Raw genomic sequence first — 24,979 nt, forward strand, 5'->3', positions numbered from 1 at the left:
GTGAGCGCACAGGGCCTCCTGCCCCGGCTGCTCCTAACCCGGACGTTATCACTGCTAAGGCCGTAGAATTTTGGTCGGGTTGAGTACCAGCCATGAAGACTCCTGCCCAGTTGGCGACTCTGAGGGGTCCGGAATAGTGCTGCCATCGGAACAGCCCCCAAGCACACCATCTTGAACTTGATACAGCGAATCTGTTGAGCCGGCGGACGAATCACCGTCAGAGAGGACGGCCGGCTCACCATCACCTTCAGATCCTTCAGAAAGTTCACCTCCGTGGATGCAACCCACAAAGGCACGCTTCATGACGGGTTGAGCTCGGGTGGGTTTCGCACGCCGAGCCGTCTCAACGAGGTCGGTGCAGCTGTTCGGCTCAGGGCCCGGCTCACCAATCCGGCCGATGAAGACGTGAATTCGCCAAAGGGGACCCGGTACCCGTACTCAATTGAGCTGGCGTCGGGGCCCCAGCCTTCGTCGTCGATGTAGATCTTGCCGCGACGACTCTTGGTCATCCGGCCAATTGCGTATCCCTTGAGCCCTTCGAAGCTGCCCTTCAAGAACTCAAATCCACCATGCGCTGGCCCCACGGTGGGCGCCAATTGTCGTGGAATTATCACGGCAGATGTCCTTTTGCAAGGACTTAATCGTGGAGCCATCGCAACTAGGAAGCTTAAAGGGGTTAATCGGGACAAGGACACGCGAGGTTTATACTAGTTCAGCCCCTTACGGTGAAGGAAGGCCTACGTCTAGTTGGGTTGGAATTGCTAGAGGTTTCGATGACCAAGGAGCGAGATACGCTATGCCTGGCTCTCGATCAGTTGTTTCTCACCCTAAGCCGCTGGCGGGTCGTCCCCTTATATACACGGGTTGACGCCCTGCGGCCTACAGAGTCCCGGCCGGCTCATAAACAGTGTTCGGCTTGGCGACTAGTTACTTCTACCTTACAGTACAAGTTATACCATCATGGCGGTTTATCTTTACGGGCCTCAGAGTCGCCTGTGGGCCTTTAAGCCTTTTAGTGAACCGCCATCTTCATGCCTTGGTCTTGGGCTTCTGATGAACCTCTATTTGCGTAACCCGGCCCCTCCTGGATGGCTTACACAAATAGTCATATCCCCAACAGGAGGGGTGTGGCGTACCGCAAAACGGACGAAACAGACTTGTATTGGAGCGCTACGGTCGAAACGGGGGTCCTGTTCATCGGGAGGGGTGTGGCGTACCGCAAAACGGGACTCCACGAGATACTATTCATCTCCACCGTCGACCCCCTCCAGCCTCCACGAGCTACTGTTCATCCACCGTCGACCTCCTCCAGCCTCCACTTGCGACTGTTCATCCACGGGCTCCTGTTCATCCAGCCTCCACCGCGCGCTACTCCACCGGATACTGTTCACCAGCCCTCTCCACGGGCTCCTGTTCAACCACCCCTCCATGGGCTACTATTCATCCTGCCCTCCACCGTCTACTGTTCATCCTGCCCTCCATGGGGTGGTCCTGTTCATCCATCCCTCCACAGGGTCTTGTGCATCCAGCCCCAACCGGCTCGATCTATCGGGGTCCTGTTCATCCAGAGGCAACACCACGGGGTCCTGTTTATCCACCCCCACCGGGAACTGTTCATCCAACCCCCCCCCCCAACGCTCACTATTCATCCAGAGGCAGCATCGATCGGCTTCAGTTAGCAGCAGTAGCGAAGGAATCGCTCGATTGGGTTCAGTTAACAGCCATCGATCGATCGCTCGGGTTCAGTAATGCGTAGCCTGCAGTGCAATCGCTCGGGTTCAGTTAGAGCCCAACGCCTCGCTCGGATTCAGTTAGAGCCAACGCCTTGCACACACGCGCACACGTGTACGAGAGAAGCACGCATCACTCGGCCCCCGACCTCCCACCGTAACCGGGAACTCCTTGAAATTTTCCTCCCCCTCACTTCTACCACGGTTTTTTCCGTCATGGACGGCCCAAAGAATGTCATTCATCTGCCTCTCCGGCCCGCCCAGGACGAAAATCCCATTTTCTGTCATGATTTTTTGTCATAGAAGTAGGAGCCCATCACATCTATGATGATACCGGGTTTTGTCACAATTATCGTCATAGAAGTGTCATATGTATGACAGAATTTTTTTTCGTTCGGCCCAAAATGTCACAGATGTGTCGTTTTTTTGTAGTGGTAGGGTCCACTGCTATACCTTCTCCTGATATAACATGTCCAAGAAATCCAACTTCCTTCAACCAAAACTCACATTTGCTAAACTTGGCATATAACTGATGTCCCCTGAGCTTCTCAAGAACCAAATGCAAATGTTCCTTGTGTTCCTCTTAATCCTTTGAGTATACCAAGATATCATCAATGAACACCACAACAAACTTATCCAAGAACTCCATGAACACCTTATTCATCATACTCATGAAATATGCAGGGGCATTAGTCAATCCAAATGACATAACCGTGTACTCATATAGCCCATACCTTGTGGTAAAAGCTGTCTTAGGTATATCCTTTTCTCAAATCTTCAGCTGGTGATATCCTGATCGCAGATCGATCTTCGAAAACACTTTAGCTCCTTCCAGCTGGTAAAACAGATCATTGATCATCGGAAGTGGGTACTTGTTCTTGATTGTCACTCCACTCAATGACCGATAATAAACAACCATTCTCAGAGACTTATCATTCTTATGAACCAATAGAACTGGGGCTCCCCATGGTGATGAACTTCGTTGAATGTAACCTTTCTCCAATAACTCCTTAATCTGTTTCTTGATCTCCTCCAGATCATTTGCGGGCATCCGGTATGGTCTCTTTGATATAAGCCCGGTGCCTGGCAACAGCTCTATCAAAAACTCTATGTCTTGATCTGGCAGCATGCCTGGTAACTCCTCTGGAAATACATCTGGGTAATCCTTCACAACAGGCACTTCCTCCTGAACAACTCCCGTGAGAGAATTTACTTGGGTTCTCCTTGGCACATGCCTGGATACATACTTGATCCTTTTTCCCTTCGGGGTGGTAAGTAGAATTGACTTACAGGAACAATCGATGTTTCCTCCGTACATCGACATCTAATCCATTCCTAGTACCACATCCAATCCTTGCAACTCTGGAATTATCATGTCAAAGGGGAAAACATGACTACCTATGGTTAATGGCATCTGAAAGCATCCACTGCTTGCCATATACTCGGCTCCGGGTGAGGTTACTAGCATAGGTGTCTTCAAAACTTTAGTGGGTAACTTATACTTATCCACAAATCCGCTTGATATGTATGAATGCGATGCACCAGTATCAAAAAGAACGATTGCGGTAAATGACTTAACTAAAAACTTACCGATAACTACATCTGGTTGCTCTACAACCTCCTCCACGTTCACGTGGTTCACTTGTCCTTTGTTAAATGGATTGGGCTTCTTCCCAGAGCTCCCATTACCATTTCCGTTCTTCGCTTCAGGGCACTCAGTGGCATAGTGTCTAGTATTCCCGCACTTTGAACAAGTAACGTGGCTTAGGTCCCTCTTGGCGGGTGTGGCTGGATTGGAGCGGTTCTGATTGCTGCTTGCTCCATTCACATTCCCATTCTTTGATCCATTATGATTATGAGAACTTCCTCCATTGTGAGTGTGGCCTCCATGGTTATGGGTAAGCCCTCCGGAGTTCGGGCTAAAGCGAGGCTTCTGCTGAGCTCCTGAATTGTACTTCCCATGTCCATATTTCCTCTTGTGACTCTCTATCTGCTGCTGCTTCCCTTCGATCATGAGAGCTTTATCTACCAACTCCTGGTAGTTGTTAAATGTGGCCACCATTAATTGCATACTCATCTCATCATTCATCCCTTCCATAAACTTCTCCTGCTTCGTGGCATCTATGGCCACATCATCTGGAGCATAGCGGGATAACTTATTAAACTCCTCCACGTACTGGCCTACAGTATGGTTCCCTTGGCGTAAGTTGTGAAACTCACGCTTCTTCATGCTCATAGCTCCAGTGGATACGTGGGCTATGCGGAATGCTTGCTGAAACTACTCCCAAGTGACATTGGCTATAGGAAAAGTGACTGTGTAATTCCCCCACCATGCGGCTGCGGGTCCATCCAATTGGTGTGCGGCAAAATGCACCTTCTCAGCATCCGTGCAACCGGCAGTGGTTAACTCCCTTCCAATCCTACATAGCCAATCATCAGCAACTATTGGCTCGGTGCTACTGGAAAACACTGGTGGCTGCAACCTCAGAAAGCGGGCTAAGTTGTCAACTGGTGGTGGTGGCGGAGGGTTGTTGTTGTTGTTGTTTTTGTTGCCTTGGTTCTGAACTAGCAACTGCATCAATGTATTCTGCTGCTGGATCAACTGAGTGAGCTCCGGTGGGAAGGCAAACCAGGGGTCACGTCTCAGAGGCATCTGATGGGTTTAGAGGGAAGAGATTAGAATAGAATGAGGTCTAATGAGAGAACACTACCCATCTGCACATTAGAGAAACACAATCATATCATATCACTCAATCAATCAATAAAAGGCATACAATCGGTCTAACTATCATTACAGTGCCCGGACTACTAATATTTACATGGGGGAGTACTACTAATAGTATGGTGGTCTACTAGAAATTTTGATCGGTGGAAGACACCATGATATCCGCTCCAGCTTCGTCTTCGTAGTCATCATCACTACTATCAGGGTCGGAGTCGATGTCGTCGATGATGATGTAGTCTTAAGAACGAATCTCCATAGGTTCGTCGTCTTCTCCTCCTGGCGCAGGGTCTCCCATGAAAAGTCCTAGCTTCCTTGTCATGTCGTCATTCTTCTCCACAAGTATCATCATTTCCTCCTCATATCCATCGCGTGTAGACTTAAGCTCTTCTTCTAGCTCTATGATCCTGATCATCGCCTTCTTCAAATCTATCATGCTTGCGCACATCTGGTTCTCCTGGTGACGAATGGAATGGTTTAATTCCTGGATGAATGCTGCAATGGACATGTCCTTCCTGGTGCTGATCATCTCCCATTGCTCATCTCGGCGCCCACATATCTGGTAGATAGTGTCCTTAAGCTCTTTGTGGTAAACTTCACTGATGCGTCCTATAGCAATGTGGGCTGCTGTCGGTGTCAAAACCGGTGGATCTCGGGTAGGGGGTCCTGAACTATGCGTCTAAGGCGGATGGTATCAGGAGGCAGGGAACACGATGTTTTACCCAGGTTCAGGCCCTCTTGATGGAGGTAAAACCCTACGTCCTGCTTGATTTATTCTTGATGATATGAGTATTACAAGAGTTGATCTACCACGAGATCGGAGAGGCTAAACCCTAGAAGCTAGCCTATGGTATGATTGTATGTTGTCCTACGGACTAAAACCATCTGGTTTATATAGACACCGGAGGGGGCTAGGGTTACATAAGGTCGGTTACAAAGGAGGGGATACCCATATCCATACTGCCTAGCTTGCCTTCCATGCCAAGTAGAGTCCTATCCGGACACGGGACGAAGTCTTCTATCTTGTATCTTCATAGTCCAACAGTCCGACAAAAGGATATAGTCCGGCTGTCCGGAGACCCCCTAATCCAGGACTCCCTCAGTAGCCCCTGAACCAGGCTTCAATGACGATGAGTCCGGCGCGTAGTGTCGTCTTCGGCATTGCAAGGCGGGTTCCTCCTCCGGATACACCAGAGAAGAGTTCGAATAAAAGGATAGTGTCCGACACTGCAAAATAAGTTCCACATACCACCGTAGAGAGAATAATATTTCCACAAATCTAATCTGCTGACACGTTTTGGCAACATGACATCATGCCATGGCGCGGTGATCATTCGAACCGTTTTTCTAGCCCCGCACATAACGCGAGGCAGTTTCTTGACATGTCTTGTCAAAGCAGAGATCGTGTCCCCCTTATTATGGGATTCTCATCAATACGGGTGTGGGTAACCCAACCGCGCCATCAATTATGGCGCTGGAGGGATAAGCGAGTTTTACCAGGCTAGTGGGGGCGCATAGTTTCGGCCGCCCTTATAAGGGGATAAGGGTTAACCTTTCTCTACCCACGCCTTCTTCCTACTTGCTCATCCATTCTTGCGCACTCGAGCTCCAACGCCCAAGTCCACATCCTTCCCCTCAACCTTCTCCAAACATGTCCGGAGCGAGAGGCAAATGGATGGCTTCCTCCATTACGGAGGGACACATCAAGAAGCTGCGCGGAGCCGGATACTTAGCCGCGAATATCGCGCATGGCTGCCCGCTGCGGGGCAGATCGTTCCTACCCCGGAACCTCACGAGAGGGTAGTTTTCCTCCACCACTTCCTCCGCGGACTGGGGTTTCCCCTCCATCCATTCGTCTGCGGTCTCATGTTCTACTACGGGCTGGACTTCCATGATCTGGCCCCGAACTTCATCCTCAACATTTCGGCGTTCATCGTCATGTGTGAGGCTTTCCTCCGCATCCGGCCCCACTTCGGCCTATGGTTAAAGACCTTCAATATCAAGCCGAAGGTGGTGGGAGGCCAACAAGCGGAATGCGACGGAGCCATGGTGGGCAAGATGCCCAATGTTACATGGCCTAAAGGCTCCTTCGTGGAGACCATAAAGGGGTGGCAATCGGCGTGGTTCTACATCACCGAGCCGCGCGGCACCAACTGGGTGGTGGCCCCCGAGTTTCGATTTGGAATCCCCACGCGGCTCACCTCCTGGAAAGAGAAGGGCCTATCATGGGGTTCATCGGTGGAGCTGGACGGACTCCAGAAATGTATTCGCAATATGGCAAGCAAGAAGATCAAGCTTGTCAACATAGTCCAGGTCATGCTCATCCGTCGGATCCTCCCGTGTCAACAACGGGATTTCAACTTGTGGGAGTTCGACCAGGCCCAGCACCAGACTCTAAGCGAGCTCTTCGACACGACGCACAAGGACGTCTGGAGGGTGTTGTTCAAGGGCGCTGAGGTCCCTCCCTCTCTCACCGAGGACCGCGGGCTAAGCGCGAAGCGCCTAGCACATTCGGTGAGCTCTATACATCTGGTAGGATATTTATTTCCCCTAGCTTAACCATGTGCGCGGTCTGAGCTCCATGCCTTTGACAGGACTGGGTGGAGACGTCGGGGCAGATTAACTGTCCGGCCCCTTTGCCCGAAGACACTGCGGACACTCTCCTGACGAAGATGCTGACTCCGGCTCCTTACAAGGTGCCGGAGAAGACCAAGAAGGCCAAGGGAACCCGAAAGAGTTCCCGACGCCAGGTGTTATCGGACTCATCATTCGATAACTCTGCGACGCACTCCTCCCCCGAAGACGAGGAGGAAGATGAAGATGCTCCCCATTTAGTCGGGGGAGACAAGAAAAGGAAGGCCGCCCCGACCGGGGGGGCAAAGGGTCCAAGAAGGGGAGGACCCTCCTTCCGGACTACTCCACCACCGCCACCGAAGGCGAAAACGAGTGGCTGCTCAGGGCCAAGCCCTTGGCGAAGTCGTAAGTATTCGGATACCAGAGTAACTCATAGCATACCTTTGTTGCACTGCTTCCCCCAACGCCGAATATGATTATGCAGACCGCCCTAAGCCTGTATCGAGGTATCTTCGTCGGTCGGCTCCTTGGACTCGTCGGATATGGATAGTGATCCACTTCCGACCGCCACCTCCCCTTGCCCTACGGACAATGCCGAGGTATTGTCTCAAGAGGCACAGGATCGAGGGGAGACAATCCCGGAGGTGCCTCAAGGCGACCTTACGGACTCCAGGAGCAGAGGGAGTAAGGCTCCCGAGGGCTCCGAGTTCGTCCCTCAGCCGAACACCGCGTCGGAACCCCCAGTGGTTCCAGACTCGGGCAGGTGGCCTTCTTCCAAAAGGGGCAAGACGCTTGTGCTGGTGACCTCTATCCATCCAGGGGCACCGGACAATCTGCTAGGAGTGCTTCGCAGCGCTTCCATCAACGAAGAGCACCGCACTATTATGAGTGTGGTGATCCAGAAGGTTCAGTCCACCAAGAGCTTTGAGGTAAGTATTTGAAATATAGGAAAAATATTACCGCATAGACAGTAGCCCCTGATGCTCTGTTCGGTGTTCACAAAGAAAAGCCGAATAGAGGATCAAACTATATCGCAGGAGTCTAATAGAAGTATGTCTATATGCGTATGCAGGCTTCGCTGCTGGCCTCTGCCGCACTGACTGCGGAGGTCGCCACACTGAAGCAGGACCTCAAAGGGTCCAAGGAAGAGCTCGGCCTTGCCAAAAGGCAGCTCGAGGAGAACAAAGCTAAGTAGTACCTAGTCTATGGATATATATAAGAAGAATGAGATTGCAAAATGACAGGATCATCGTAAATTTGATAGGGGCCACGAACGAGGTGGCGACCCTGAATCAAGCGCTATCCGAGGCCGAAAACAAAGCGGCCCAGGAGCACACCGAGCGAGAAAAACAAGAGGCACGGGTGGGCGAGGTGCAGCAAGAGCTCCAGGCTCTCTTGACGAAGCACGAGGCGTTGGAGCTTGACTTGAAGACGCGAGAGTCGGAGCTTTCCACGACCCTTGAGAGTGCAAAGGGTACCAAAGCTGAAGCCCAAAAAGCTCTCCAGGAGATTAATGCGATAAAGAAGATAGCGGCGGGTAAGGCATTCTATATGCAAAGCAAGCATGTGAAAGTAAATTACTTGTTACTTACCCGAATCCGGAGCTCTCCAGGAGCACTCGCAGATTTGCCCCGCAGCGTGTCGGATGCCGCACAGTTTTACCAGGCCAAGGAGGGAAGCTCAACGGAGAAGCTGTTCCGGTCTCAGTATACTGGGACTGAACACCCGATGCCTCTGAGCGACCAGCTGAAGCAACTGGTTGAGCTGCACAAGGCGGCCGAACAGGCCATGAAGGGCTTTATAGTCCGGATGTGGCCTGGTGACGCCCTTCACAATAGCTACTTCGGCCTGGTGAGGCGGCTTGTGGATGCCTGCCCACGGCTGGAAATCATCAAGCGGTCCGTCTGCATCGAAGGTGCACGCCGGGCTTTCGCCCGTGCGAAGGTGCACTGGGCCAAGATGGACGCCGTGAAGCTGGTGAAGGAAGGGCCGTCGCAGGGCAAGGAGCATCGCCACCCCGAGATGTATTATGAGGATGTCCTGAAGGGTGCAAGTCTTGTAGCGGACGAGTGTGCGAAAGATGTAATATTTGAGTAAACTTGCTCGTGTAATCATGTATTATGAAAACTTGTTCATATGCGCTATGCAACGCTTGTTTGAATTTAAAATATTGCCTTCTGTTCAGCTGTTTATCAAATCTGAGAGATGGCTAGTCGTCGGCTTCTGCCCCCATGCCACGAGTGCTAGGGTGTTCGGGATAAACTTGAGCACTCTTGTTCCCATTGTTGGGTTCTTCGAGGGAGGTGCTCAACACAACGAACAAGGCAATCGGACTATAATGTGTTATCACTCTCACTTAGCCATAGAATTCTATAATTTTAAATTTCGGCGAAGCCCCTAGTATTCGGAAGGCCGAATTTGGGGCGCGATACACGCCTTAAGCCGGACAGGGCCGACTCCTCGCTCTAAGCGGCATAAGTCTTTAGGGACTTGAAACCTCGCGAACAGCGACCAGTCTCTCGCCTTATCATGACAGTCAGTTTTAGCTTTCTCTACTGAGGTGCTTAGCCCAGCAGAACCGGGGCACAATCGCAGTAGTTCTCCCAGTGCTACCTTAGCCGATATAGTGGAACGTAAGGTACCAAAACATGGGAGCCGGGCAAACCCAACTATTGACCCAAGACATGATTCGGAGCTGATGCATATAATGCTATAAGTTCGGGGTGCCGCACTGTCGAAAGTGTTCGGACTTCTCACGCCGTATTATGGGGTATGCTTAAGCCCCTAGCATATTGGCCGTACCAGAGTGTACGGGTGCTAGATGTCATGAATGAATATATATATATATATATATAAAGGAAGGATGCAATAATAGTTTTAATGCTATGCACTGTTTATTCAAAAAGGTGCATTAAAGCACAATGATACAAGTAGTGTGATAAGAAAAAAGTAGGACTGTTTGACATGTCCCTTCCAAGGGCAAGCTGAGGAATAGTATTAAAGCAAATATTTCACTCGTTATGGTAATCCACCTGGGAGTTCCGTGGTGTGACGTAGCTTTCTGCCTCCTTGGTTGCTGCATCATGTGTTCGGCAATCATGCTACCGGACAGGGTTTCCAGAGATGAAAGTCCTGAAAGAGAAAAATAACAAAGCGGGAAGCCCCTGGTGCAGTTTAAGCCGCGACTTGGAGCATGCCGCAGTCGTGCCCCCCTCCCCGCCTGTGCCCATGGTATTTTTAATGCGTAATTATGTACGCGTGGCACGGATTTCGCCGTTTGGCTGGGACCGGGGTGGGGGCCACATTGCTATGCGAGCTCGGAACGTGTTAGGCGGTCCTGTTGCCGATTACTCCAGGCGCGCTTGAAGGTGTCCGGGTCCTTAATCGCCGAACTAGTGGATTGCCTTAAGAGGTTGTTTTGCGCTTCTGCTACGAGGGCCGCAGTGTGCTCCTCCGTGCGGAGAGAGCGCTCTGTGTTTCCATTGACTGTGATGACCCCCTGAGGTCTCGGCATCTTGAGCTTGAGATATGCATAATGCGGTACCGCATTGAATCTCGCAAATGCGGTTCGCCCGAGGAGTGCATGGTAGCCACTGTAGAACGGGACTAGGTCGAAGATTAACTCTTCACTTCGCAAGTTATCCGGGGATCCGAAGACCACTTCCAGTGTGACTGAGCCTGTGCAATGGGCCTCTACACCTGGTATGACACCTTTAAAGGTTGTTTTTGTGGGTTTGATCCTTGAGGGGTCTATACCCATTTTGCGCACTGTGTCCTGATAAAGCAGGTCCAGGCTGCTGCCGCCATCTATTAGGACTCGAGTGAGGTGAAATCTGTCAATGATTAGGCCTAAGACCAGTGCGGCAAATCCGCCATGACGGATACTAGTGGGGTGGTCCCTGTGATCGAAGGTGATCGGACAGGAGGACCATGGGTTGAACTTTGGGGCGACTGGCTCCAATGCATATACGTCCCTGAGCGCACGCTTCCGCTCCCTCTTGGGGATGTGGGTTGCGTATATCATGTTCACCGTCCGCACTTGTGGGGGAACCTCTTCTGTCCTCCGGTGTTCGGCTGCAGGGGCTCCTCATCGTCATCGCTATGTAACCCCTTATCTTTATTTTCGGCGTTTAACTTGCTGGCCTGCTTGAACACCAAACAATCCCCGTTGGTGTGGTTGGTTGGCTTGTCGAGGGTGCCGTGTATTTGGCACGAGCGATCGAGTATACGGTCCAAATTGGACGGGCCCGGAGTGCTTCTTTTGAATGGCTTTTTCCGCTGACCAGGTTTAGAGCCTTTGAATCTGGCATTGACTGCCGTATCCTCGGTATTGTCGCTGTTAATGCGGCGCTTATGCTTGTTGCGACGTGACCTGCCATTGCCATCCTTGGTATCCGAAGTACCATGGTTCTCTGATATCTTATTATTGCAAGCCAGCCAGTTGTCTTCTCCCGCACAAAATCAGGTCATGAGTGTCGTGAGGGCTGCCATAGATTTCGGCTTTTCCTGACCAAGGTGCCGGGCGAGCCGCTCGTCGCGGATGTTGTGCTTAAAAACTGCTAGGGTCTCTGCATCCGGACAGTCGATGATTTGATTTTCCTTTGTTAGGAACCGTGTCCAGAATTGCCTGGCCAATTCTTCTGGCTGCTGAATTATGTGGCTCAAGTCATCGGCATCTAGTGTTCGCACGTAAGTGCCCTGGAAATTGTCAATGAATGCGGCTTCCAGATCCTCCCAACAGCCAATGGACTCTGCTGGCAAGCTATTGAGCCAATGCCGAGTTGGTCCTTTGAGCTTGAGTGGGAGGTATTTAATGGCGTGTAGATCATCACCACGGGCCATGTGGAAATGCAGGAGGAAATCCTCGATCCATACCGTAGGATCTGTTGTGCCGTCGTATGATTCAATATTTATGGGTTAGAAACCCTCTGGGATTTGATGATCCATTACTTCGTCTGTGAAGCATAGGGGGTGTGCAGTGCCTCTGTACTGGGCTATATCGCGACGCAGCTCAAATGAGTCCTGCCCGCTGTGTTCGGCCCGGCCGGACTTACTTTTATTGTATCCGGTGTGACAATTATCATCTCGCATAGTGGCACGCCCTCGTGATCCGTAGATCAATTTTGCGTGTTTTGGTTTGTCCTCCAATACATCTCGCAGGTCTGGCGTATTTCCCCATGCCTTTTTATTTGAATGGCGTCGGGGTGCGGGCTGAGCTTTTGGCTGGAAGGCCTCTCTGTCGCAGGCACGAGGTGGCCGATCAACCGCATGATACACCGGGGATGGTGCTTCCTCCTCCAGTCGGGGTAGCAACCTGCACTTTGGGTAACTCTTGGAGGGGCGTTCGAGTTTATATTCCTCGGCCGCCAGGACTTTAGTCCATCTATCAGCTAGCAAATCTTGATCAGCTTGAAGCTGCTGCTGCTTTTTCTTAAGCCTATTTGCCGTGGCTATAAGCTGGCGCTTGAAGCGCTCTTGTTCGACAGGATCCTCTGGCACGACGAATTCGCAATCGTCGAGGCTTGCCTCGTCTTCGGAGGGAGGCATGTAATTATCATCCTCCGCCTCTCCATCTGTTGCTCTCTCTGGACGGATGGCTTCTCCAACCTCCTGCCGTAAATCTTGCTGGAGGGGATTGTTGCCGTCTTTGGCACTGTCCGGAGTGCTATTATCTCCTGTGCCGGTATCACCGCTTTTGCCTTGGCGGGACTTAGAGCGGCGCCGCTGACGCCGGCGCTTGGGTTGCTTCTTGGAGGGGTCATCCTCCGTTGTCTTGTCGCCATTGCCTTCTTTGGGTGTGTCCACCATGTATATATCGTATGATGAGGTGGCTGTCCAGTGCCCTGTGGGCAGTGGTTCCTCTTCGTCTCCCGCATCGTCGCCCATACCGTCGATGTCTTCAGAGTCGAAGTCGAGCATGTCGGTTAAGTCATCGATAGTGGCTACTAAGTGGGTGGTGGGTGGGCGGCGAATTTCTTCGTCATCCGCATCCCAATCCTGCCGGACATAGTTCGGCCAAGATCCTCCTGACAAGGAGAGAGACCTTAATGAGTTAAGTATGTCGTCGAAGGGCGAGTGCTGAAAAATATCAGCAGAGGTAAACTCCATGATCGGAGCCCAATCGGATTCGATAGGAACGGGCGCAGGCAGTTCGGAGTCTGTGGCCGGAGAAGGATCCGACAGTTTCGCAACACGGCTCTCGTGAAGGGTAAGGTCGATATTCGGCTCGATCGCCGTTGAGGATACGGCCTCCGTGACGGGGTCTATCCACCCGTCCATGGGAGGTGCAACTGGCTCCGAATTAAGGGTCGGAGCGGCTGCCGATGCAATTTCTTGAACACTGTCCGATGGTAGAGCTAGATCGTACTCATCGTGACCGCGTGGCGCACAAGGCAGGGGCTCGAATCCGTCGAAGATCAAGTCTCCGCGGATATTGGCCGTGTAGTTTAAGCTTCCAAACCTGACCTGGTGGCCAGGGGTGTAACTTTCGATCTGCTCCAGACGGCCAAGCGAGTTGGTCCGCAGTGTGAACCCACCGAACACAAAGATCTGTCCGGGGAGAAAAGTCTCACCCTGGACTGCATCGCTACCAATGATCGTAGGAGCCATCAAGCCTAACGGCGACGACACAGAGGAACTCTTAATGAAAGCACCAATGTCGGTGTCAAAACCGGCGGATCTCGGGTAGGGGGTCCCGAACTGTGCGTCTAAGGCGGATGGTAATAGGAGTCAGGGAACACGATGTTTTACCCAGATTCGGGCCCTCTTGATGGAGGTAAAACCCTACGTCCTGCTTGATTTATTCTTGATGATATGAGTATTACAAGAGTTGATCTACCACAAGATCGGAGAGGCTAAACCCTAGAAGCTAGCCTATGGTATGATTGTATGTTGTCCTACGGACTAAAACCCTCCGGTTTATATAGACACCGGAGGGGGCTAGGGTTACACAAGGTTGGTTACAAAGGAGGAGATATCCATATCCGTACTGCCTAGCTTGCCTTCCATGCCAAGTAGAGTCCTATCCGGACACGGGACGAAGTCTTCAATCTTGTATCTTCATAGTCCAACAGTCCGGCCAAAGGATATAGTCCGGCTGTCCGGAGACCCCCTAATCCAGGACTCCCTCAGCTACCATACTCTTGCCTAGACTCCAGGTGGGTGCATCAAAGGAAAACTCTATGGGTTTAGTGAGTGGCGTGAACGCCTTCCTGGAACTTGAACTTGAATCATCCAGCGCTCCTCTTCTGGTAAAGTGGCGGTATAGGTCCCAGTGAAGCTTGGTATTGCAATGTTCAGGTACCTAGTGACTTGCGTCAAGTGTCTTCCAAAAGGTGTGTCTTCATCCGGTTGTGCAAACTTGTTCCTCGAATCCGCCATCCTAAAGAGTAGAAAATGGAGAGGAGTCAAAAATAAGTAGAGAAGAGTGGCCTATGGCTTTTCTTAGTGGTCGTGTCCTACATTCAACCTGGCTCTGATACCATCTTGCAGCGACCCGACCTCAAATGGTAAAGTCTATGTGCTTCAGTGTAATCCCTGGATCAGTAATGCTGACACACACAGTACTCGAAGGATTTATAACAGAGTGGCAATCAAACACTTATTACATCGAATGTCTCAAGAGAGAACTTATTACAATAAATATGGCTTAAGGCCATCTAATACGATAACAGTGGAAGGCTTGGAAGATAAAGTGACTCCATCAACTCCAACGGCATAGTTGAGTGCATGACAAACGACCTATCGCACCTTACTCCTCGTCTGAAAAGTCTGCAACATGATATGTTGCAGCCCGAAAACGGGTCAGCACATAGAATATGATGGCATTGTAACACAGGAGAGTAATGAACAGATAAAAACTATCACTACATGCATATATGGCTGGTGGAGGCTCTATGGTTAAAATGTTTTGCGAAAAGCTAATTTTTTCCTACAACAAAGGAATATATTTTATTTAACTATCATGGTAGTTGAACAACATTGAGAAGGTTCCTCCAACTCAATCCCAATTAAAAATAATTATCAACCCAACAAAATTTATTTAGAGTGATGAGATCCATATGATAATCCAAGAACTAGATACTCAAGATGTCCATAACCGGGGACACGGCTAACCATGATTAGTTTGTACACTCTGCAGAGGTTTGCGCACTTTTCCCCAAAAGACTTGATCTCCTCCGTTGTACATCTCGCACTGCATGGTGTTTGAGAAACGGATGACCGAGACACAGTCTTTCCGAAGAGGTCCCCTTAACCGATAGATAGGCCGGTACACCTACAATCCCCTACATCTGCTAGCCCATCATGGGAAGGTTTCCCAGAACTTACTCAACTATGCTAGAGCCCATAATAGCTTGTGGCTGCACACGGAAGTTTCTAGCATCAAATATTCTTATGATCCCTTTGAGCCTGGGTAGCGGACCGTAGGATGATCACACGGGTACTCCGGGATATCCTAGGACAACATTGGATTCTCCAGGTGCCCACAAGCAATGCACCCAGATGTGTATTAAAGTTGCCACCTTAAGTTGAACCATTAATTAACAATCTCTCAACTGTCATGGATACACTCAAACCCAATCCACGTCTACGAGCATAGCATGGCAGTATAAGCCTAGCGTAGAAGTAACTCCCAGGGTTTGATAATAAAACAAGTAATAGGTTCTACCTCATCATCTACTTCCCAGACCCACATGTTAAGAGATCCTACTCATTCAATGTGTGAGGGTTGAAACTAATGAATAAAAACTGGGTGATAAAGGGGTATGATCAAAGTGTTACTTGCCATGCTGACAATCTGCAAATCCTAGAGACTTGTAGTAGCACGCTTCGCACTCCGGGTGTTCTATCGCAAACAAACAATAGCATACATAAGCAATCAAGCAAAGATGCACAGGTAAAACTCAAATAAGAAGATCTAACCAGGAAGTTCAACTGAAGAACTCCGGTTTGCAAAAAGAATCAAATCAAACGAAGCAACGAAACTGAAATTGCGAAAGAAACAAGATCCGATTACTAATCTAGACTAAAGTCAAATTTTACAGTGCCAAAATCTTGTTCAAGTTGGTTAAACAGAAAGAGGGCTTCGAGACGAAGATCCAGGCGCTCGAATCGCCTGATTCCGACAAACGACCGAAAAGATAAACTAAAACGAAAATCAGGGCAGAAATCGTGATCGAAAATAATCGTGGAAAACCCTGGAAAAAGAAAAACTGATGAACAGGCTAACGAATGAACGTTCACTGTCTGCCGCTAACAGATGAACGGCATTCGCTAAAACGAACGTACGGACGAATACATAAACCATGAAAACCGAAATAAAACCGATTCTAAAAAAAGATCTAGGTTTACAAAAAACCAATCATTTTTTTAACCGACGGCTACCTCGTAGAATAGGATGGCGGCAGCGGCATACTCCAGCGGTGGCCGGTAGCGGGGCGGCGGCGCGAGGCGGCGGGGCGGATCGGGCGGCGGGGCTGGCGGCGTATCAGGCGGCTAGGGTTTTGGGCGGATCGGGCGTGGGCCTGGCGGAGCGGGCCTTCAGCCTTTTAAGAGGGTCGGCCGGGTCGGTGTCCCAAGCGGACACGGCCCGGTAAGGCGGTTCGTTTGCTTTTTTTTAAAAAAAATTCTGACGCACAGAAAAATGAAGAAAAGAAATACTAAATGGACTCCAAAAATCCCAAAGTAAATTTTCCCCGTCCTCTAAAAATATGCCGGACAAGCTGAACATTTATTTGGGCCTCTAATGCAATTTTGAAAAACGGGTATTTTTCCTAATTCAAATAAAATTGCAGTAAAATCCAAATAAAATTTATTTATTTGATTTTAATTTTTTCCTCCGATATTTCATTTATTTTGGAGAAGTCATATTATCTCGTCTCATATAATTTTAATTTGAAATATTTTCGGAGCGAAAAATAATAAAAACCAAAGTGATCCTTGTTTCGATATTTGAGAACAGTTCAAATATGAGAACTAGGAAAATCCCCAACTCTCTCCGAGGGTCCTTGAGTTGCTTAGGATTTCGAGGATCACAAAATGAAATGCAATAAAGTATGATATGCATGAATGACCTATGTATAACATTCCAAATTGAAAATTTGGGATGTTACATATCTGCAAAGGGGTAGAAGCCGACGCTGGGCCACTTTCAACTGATAAACGGTCGCAACAGAGTCAAAATAAACATATCATCGTCATTTGTATTTAATATACAAGGGCTTCCTTCCATAATCATCGTTATAAAGCCATAAATATGCATCAATTTGACTTGATTTTTGCAAAGCTGGGTTGCCTGGCTCCTGTGCTTACCCCTACGTTTCCGATTGTTCGGCTAGGCGGTAAATGGAGCACCTTTGTGATTGTTACTACCGGGTCATCCGAGTTAGTACCTCAGACTGGGAGAAGCCGAAAGCTAGCGATCTTAAAAGGATCACATTGGTCGGCAACGACGGAAGTAAAAAAATTTGGTTCATTTATACCACAGAGTTTGGGAACTTTCCCCAAACTAAATCCTCAATTTTTTCCTCTCACATTGATCGGAAGTGAGGTTTCATGATCATGATAAGCATGACGACCCAAAGAAAGGAACCGATAGCAAGACTATTTTCCTTGGAAGATGTTTCTTACATTAAGTAATATAACATATCTCTCCAAGTACCTTTGTTTATAAAACCGTATGGCCGGATTGCCTTGTTTTCCATAAATCTTTGCCCTTATAACGGCTTTATAAAGTAGGACAAACACTCCCCGGCTTTTGGCCGAGGAGGTTGAAGCCGATGGTTGGTCAACAAAGTTTTGTACAATGTGGATCCGAGCATTAATGATGTAAAGTACTTGGATAAGTAGAATCATTACACATAATTTGTGATCTTACTATGGATATCGATCCTCAATTCGGCCACCCGTGCCCGCATTAAGGCACGGGGGCTACTGGGTTTCGGGCTTATTATTAACAAATATTAAAGGGGCACATCGATCCCTTGATCTGGTGTTGCCACCCGACCAGTGTCTCGGGGTCTACTGCATTGCCTATTCAATGCAGAAAATTTGAATTGCAATATAGTTTGCGAGGAGATTATGATCCTCAGGTTGGTCGGCCGCACCCAACCCGAGTGTCGAGGAATTTGCACGCCGCTTTTTGTGTCCCGAAGTATTCCGCCGAGCTAGGAGTTGATCCTCAGGCCGATTTTGTGAATCAACCTGAGTCTCAGGGGCTACTGGTATTGGCGGTCTTATGTCATCCTTCAGGTGCATCTCGGGTTTTAAACCAATACACACCTTGAGGGCTACTGGCCATATATCTCGGCAGAGAATAAATTGCACCAATCAAAAATATTGACAAAAATCGGCCCGCAGTCGGGGTGGTGCACGACCTCGGAAGCAGTCCGGCATAAAGCTCGGGCGCCAATGGCTGGCTCCATAGAGGGCATTTCCGGCATTAAGCTGGGCTAAACTCCTTCAACTTTTTTGAACCAAGGTGATCTCTGACACCTCGGATATAGTCCGGCGTTGGAGCTTAGACATAGTCCGGCGTTGGAGCTTGGACATAGTCCGGCGTTGGAGCTCGGATACATTCCGGCGTTGGAGCTCGGAAGCGGTCCGGCGTTGGTGCTCGTCTACAAAAGATACCTCGAATATAGTACGGTGTTGGAGCTCGGACGCAAGAGGACACTGCCGCTCGGGAACAACTTCAAACCCGAGGTGTGGCATAAAAATAACAAGGCATTGATAAAGGCCGAAGACTTAAAGGGATACCCGACATGTGAGATCTTCAGATTTAGCTCGACAATCCTCAAGATAGAAGATGGGAAGATTTGTTGAACCAGTTTTCAAGACCAACGACCGAAGACAAAGAACAGTTCGGAAGAACCGAGGAGCGTCCCCAACTTTAAGACCGGTTCAGGGGGCTACTGGCGGTGTCCTGGACTAGGGGGTACTCACCACATCGTCTCCCGATCAGTTGGATTGGGCCGAGGACCCCCATGGCCGTTTACTCATGGGCCAGTTCGGACAGCCAAAGACATATACGAGAAAGATTCCACAAGACTTGGTGATCAAGACAAGGACTCCTCTCCACCGACGTATTCGACTAGGACTCTTGTTATCCTAGGCCTCTGGTATGTTATATAAGCCGAGGCCAGGCTAGTCAATAGATTATTATGACATTACTCATCATACCTGTAGGGTTTAGACCACAACATACGATCTCAAGGTAGATCAACTCTTGTAACCCCTATACTCATCAAAGTCAATCAAGCAGGAAGTAGGGTATTACCTCCATCAAGAGGGCCCGAACCTGGGTAAACATCGTGTCCCCTGTCTCCTATTACCATCGGTCCTTAGACGCACAGTTTGGGACCCCCTACCCGAGATCTGCCAGTTTTGACAGCGACAACCACCGCAACCTTCTGTACCCAAGAGACCCCATCTTGGGGTCTTTTCCGGATCTCTGCCGGAGGGGGAATCGATCATGGAGGGCCTCTATATCAACTCCATGGCCCCTCTGATGATGTGTGAGTAGTTTACCTCAGACCTTCGGGCCATAGTTATTAGCTAGATGGCTTCTTCTCTCTCTTTGGATCTCAATACAATGTTCTCCTCAATCTTCTTGGAGATCTATTTGATGTAACTCTTTTCGTGGTGTGTTTATCGAGATCCGATGAATTGTGGGTTTATGATCAAGTTTATCTATGAACAATATTTGATTCTTCTCTGAAATCTTTTATGTATGATTGGTTATCTTTGCAAGTCTCTTCGAATTATCAATTTGGTTTGGCCTACTAGATTGATCTTTCTCGCAATGGGAGAAGTGTTTAGCTTTGGGTTCAATCTTGCGGTGTCCTTTCCCAGTAACAGCAGGGGCGGCAAGGCACGTATGGTATTGTTGCCATCAAGGATAAAAGGATGGGCTTTATATCATATTGCTCGAGTTTATCCCTCTACATCATGTCATCTTGCCTAATGCATGACTCTGTTCTTATGAACTTAATACTCTAGATGCATGCTGGATAGCGGTCGATGTGTGGAGTAATAGTAGTAGATGTAGAATTGTTTTGGTCTACTTGTCGCGGACGTGATGCCTATATACATGATCATGCCTAGATATTCACATAATTCTGCACTTTTCAATCAATTGCTCGACAGTAATTTGTTCACCCACCGTAATGCTTATGCTATCTTGAGAGAAGCCACTAGTGAAACCTATGGCCCCGGGTCTATCTTTTATCATATAAGTTTCCAATCTATTTTATTGCACAATCTTTACTTTCAATCTATATCATAAAAATATGAAAAATATTTATCTTATTATTATCATCTCTATCATATCTCACTCTCGTAAGTGACCGTGAAGGGATTGACAACCCCTTTATCACATTGGTTGCGAGTTTCTTATTTGTTTGTGTAGGTACGAGGGACTTCCATGTAGTCTCCTACTGGATTGATACCTTGGTTCTAAAAAACTGAGGGAAATACTTATGCTACTTTGCTGCATCACCCTTTCCTCTTCAAGGGAAAACCAACGCAGTGCTCAAGAGGTAGCACCATCGAAGTGGATCATCCAAGAAGTGTTGTCTGGCTTCTCCTCAGGAACTTGAAGTTCAGTCCAATCGTTGATGAAATCCACCAACACTTGAGACTTGATAGTTGTCCGGGGCACATATTTCAGATGATGTGGCCCAAGCTCGATTGCCCACTTGGCAACCCAGCCCGTGGCCTTCTTGTTTTGGATAATGTCTACGAGAGGAGCTGAGCTGACCACGGTGATAGGATGTTCCTGGAAGTAATGCTTCGGCTTGCGGCTAGCTATGAAGAAACCAAATACCACTTTCTGCCAATGTGGATATGTCTGCTGGGATTCTCTCAAAACTTCACGACATAATAAATCGGCCTCTGTACTGGATACTCCTTACCAGCCTCCTTGTGCTCTATGACAACTACAACACTCACCGCTTTGTTATTGGCAGCCATGTACAGGAGCAAAGGCTCTTTTACAATAGGAGCAGCTAGGATGGGCGGCTCAGCCAACTGCTTCTTGAGAGCTTGAAAATCTTTATCCGCGACATCACTCCAGACAAAGTTGTCAGTCTTTTTCAGCATATGATATAACAGAATCGCATTTTCACCGAGGCAACTTATAAACCGACTCAAGGATGCAATTCGACCCGCCATGCATTGGACATCATTTATGTTGTTCGTCTTGGCGAGCGAAGATACTGCTTTAGTCTTGTTCAGGTTAGCTTCAACCTCATTCCAACACCAGAAAACCTAGTAACTTGCCAGTAGGGACATCAAAAACACATTTGGCCGGGTTGAGCTTCATCTGATAAGCTCGAAGGTTGTAAAAATTCTCCTTGAGGTCATCCAATAAGGTTTCCTTCTTCTGAGATTTGACCACAATATCACCGACATAAGCATGAACGTTGCACCCAATCTGCTTGCGAAAACAATTATGTACACAACATTGATAAGTAGCCCCGCGCTCTTAAGCCCAAAAGGCATAGAGACATAGCAGAAAACCCCAAAGGGTGTGATAAAGGATGTCTTCTCCTGATCCTCGACGGGCATCTTAATCTGATGATAACCTGAGTAAGCATCCAGGAAACATAAGCACTCACAACCAACAGTAGAATCGATGATCTGATCAATGAATGGGAGGGCAAACGGGTCTACGAGACAAGCCTTTTTAAGATATGTGCAATCAACACACATGTGTCAAGTGCCATTTTTCTTAAGAACATGCACTGGATTTGCCAACCACTAAGGGTGAAAAAATTCAATGATAAACCCGACAGTTAGGAGCCGAGCCACTTCTTCTCCAATAGCTTTGCATCTCTCCCCATTAAAATAACATAGGTATTGCCTGACAGGTTTCATTTTAGGATCCACATTGAGGTGGTGCTCAACGAGTTCTCTCTGTACACCTGGCATGTTAAAAGGTTTCCAGGCAAAAATGTCCTGATTCTCATGGATGAACTCGATGAGAGCGCTTTCCTATTTGGGATCCATACCAGTCCCAATGGTGAACTGCTGGGATGAGTCACGAGGGATGAAATCAACCTGCTTCATGTCTACGGACGACTTAAACTTGAGCAGGGGATCAGACTCTATGGTGGGCTTCTTCAAGGGTGCCATATCGTCCAGGTCTACATTGGGCGTGTAAAACTTGAGCTCCTATGCTGCACAAGCCGAATCAGCATAAGCCGTCCCCTTCCTCACACTCACATGTGATTTTCTTATCACCATCAACTGTGATAGTGCCCTCTGGCCCATGCATTTTGATCTTGAGATAGACATAACAAGGTCGGGCCATGAAGCGGGCGTAAGCCGGCTGGCCGAAGAGAGCGTGATATGGACTTTTAAGTTTGACCACCTCAAACGTCAAGAACTCTGATATGTAATTATACTCATTGCCAGACACAACTTCCAGCTTGATCCTCCCAATAGGATAGGCAGACTTTCCAGGAACAATCCCGTGGAAGACAGTTGAGGAAGGCTAGAGTTGTTTTTCTGACAGATTCATGTGTCTAAAGGTATCATAGTACATGATGTTGATGTTGCTTCCCCCATCCATAAACACCTTAGTGAGCTTATAACCATCGACCTGAGGTTCCACCACCAAGGCCAGACAACCCGGATTCTCGACCATGGGAGGGGGGATGATCGGCCCTACTCCAGGTGACTGGTTGCTCTGACCAATTCAAATATTCAGGAACGGTCAGCTCAACCACATTGACAACATGTTTCAGGAGCCTGCGATCCCACTTGCAGGTACTAGTCATGAAGACGTGGTACTTCCCGCTGCTCAACTACTTAGGGTTGCTCTGAAAACCTGTATGGTTGCCCTGCTGTTGAATGCCTTGGGTAGATTTCTGATTTCCCCCATTGTTGCCAGAATCTTGATAACCAGCCCCCAAGCTGCCTGAGCCCTGATAGCCAGAATTTTGGAAACCTCCAGATGAGTCGGCCCTTGGGTTTCCACCACCGCCGCCCTGATGATTCTGGTATGTCTGATTGCAGAAAGCCTGCATGATGTGACAATTTTCCTAGGAGTGATTCGCCGGCTTATCAGGGAGGCTATGCTTGGGACACGGGCCTTTGAGAGCATCCTTGAAATGGCGAGCGTTATTGCCACCGAAAGATCGTCCTAAGTTATTTCGTCTTTGGCCCTTGAAACCAGTGTTAGCAACGAAATCTGAGCCGCCCTCTGGGTGCTTGTGCTTTCCACCATTGCCTCGACTATCATGGTTGTCGTTGTACCTAGAGTTGTTCTGCTGCTATCCCTTTCCACTACCATTTTTCTTGTCTTTGTCGGACATGTCATCATCTGAGATCTTTCGTGCTATCTGACTTAGCAAATCTGTGAGGACATCCATGAGCTCACCCATGTCCTAGACATTTCGCTTGAGCTGCCCAAGCTTTCGAATGAGGGGGTCAAAGTGGCAATTCTTCTCTAGGATCAAGACGGCCTGAGCAGTCGTTATGTTGTCTAAGGAGTGAATAATGCCTGCGACTCGGAGTGCCAAATGATGAGTTGGTTCATCCTTGCGCTGGATGCAGTGTTGTAGATCAACAATTATCATCGGGCGCCTGCAAGTTCCCTGAAAATTCTTGATGAAGCGATCCTTCAACTCCGCCCAAGTGTTAATGGAGTTGGGGGGCAGGTTCTTTAACCAAGTACGAGCCAGTTCCTCCAACATCATAGTCAGGCACTTGGCACAAATTGGATCGCCGACATCCAGCATGTCCATGGCGATCTCGTAGCTCTCAATTCAAGCAGCCGGCTCGAGATCAGCCGTGTAATTGGGAACCTTGCGGGGGCCTTTGAAGTCCTTAGGCATGCGCTCGTTTTGTAGAGCCGACACTGCACATGGAATCACAATTGTCCTGGTACTCGATCTGACACCTTGCAAAGCCAAAGGAGCTGTAGTAGGTGATGGCTCAGCCGCCGTGTTAGCCGCTTCTGCTTCTCCCCGTGCCCAGGCCATGTCGATGATTTCCTGAGCATCCAAGGCTTCTTGCCGAGGCGGGTCACGTGGTTGTTCGCATCGCCGATGGGCGCTGCTAGAGACCGCTAGCGACTCAGCATGGCGGCTCCTGCTGCAGCTTGGATGTGGGTAGAGTGGAGTCGCTGCTGACTGTAGGAGTAGTTTGCTTGTTGAGAAACCGTAGTCTTCAACATCTCGATGGCATTTAGGGCCTCGATCTCATTGGGGGTATTCCCTGTGATCACAAGCGTGGCGAGGTTGGTAGCTGCTGCCAACAAGTTACCAACGGGATTAGAAAAGTGACCGGTTGGCGTCACAAAATGGTCTGGAGTCGTCCGAACAGGCGGCGGGCGCTGGGTCTGCTCGAGCCGGCGCTGCTGAGCCGGCTGACGAGGCTGAGACGGGGGTGGCCGCCCATCCCTATCCTGGGGTACAACCCGGTTCGACTGGGGTATAACCGGAGCCCCTGGGGTGCTTGTCCCATCCCTTAGTGCATGTGTATTGAACAGCCACATGGGCTCTAGATTAGGGGGCAAACAGCTAACGTGCCTCCTCTGATGAACCACATCTGAAGCATTCTGTCATAGACCCATGCGCCACGCCTCTATCCTTAGGCCCTCCGCCTCATTATGAATCTAGGCTCATAACTTCAGCATGAGAGCGCCCTCAGCGTTGATATCTTCCCGAGCTTTAGCCATTTGATCACGAAGTTTAGCTATCTCCGTATTGAGCTCCTCCTGGTTCTCCGCTGTTACCAATGACTCTAGGAGCATTGTCAACGAGGCGACTAGCTCCGAAAGAACTTGAGCCAGCGGCTTGACCGGGCCAGCCGTGTTTGAATCTGTTGCCGAAGTACCAGTTCCGCCCATGGCGCCTGTTGCAGTAGAATCAAGAGCCTACGCAGTGCCTGCCATATAGATGGTGGTCCGACGGAGCGGCTCGTGGTCAACTGGGGCCGGCTAATC

The sequence above is a fragment of the Triticum urartu genome, chromosome 7A (genome assembly GCF_056163025.1).
Source record: "Triticum urartu cultivar PI428250 chromosome 7A, HENAU_Tu73, whole genome shotgun sequence".
Lineage (NCBI taxonomy): Eukaryota > Viridiplantae > Streptophyta > Magnoliopsida > Poales > Poaceae > Triticum > Triticum urartu.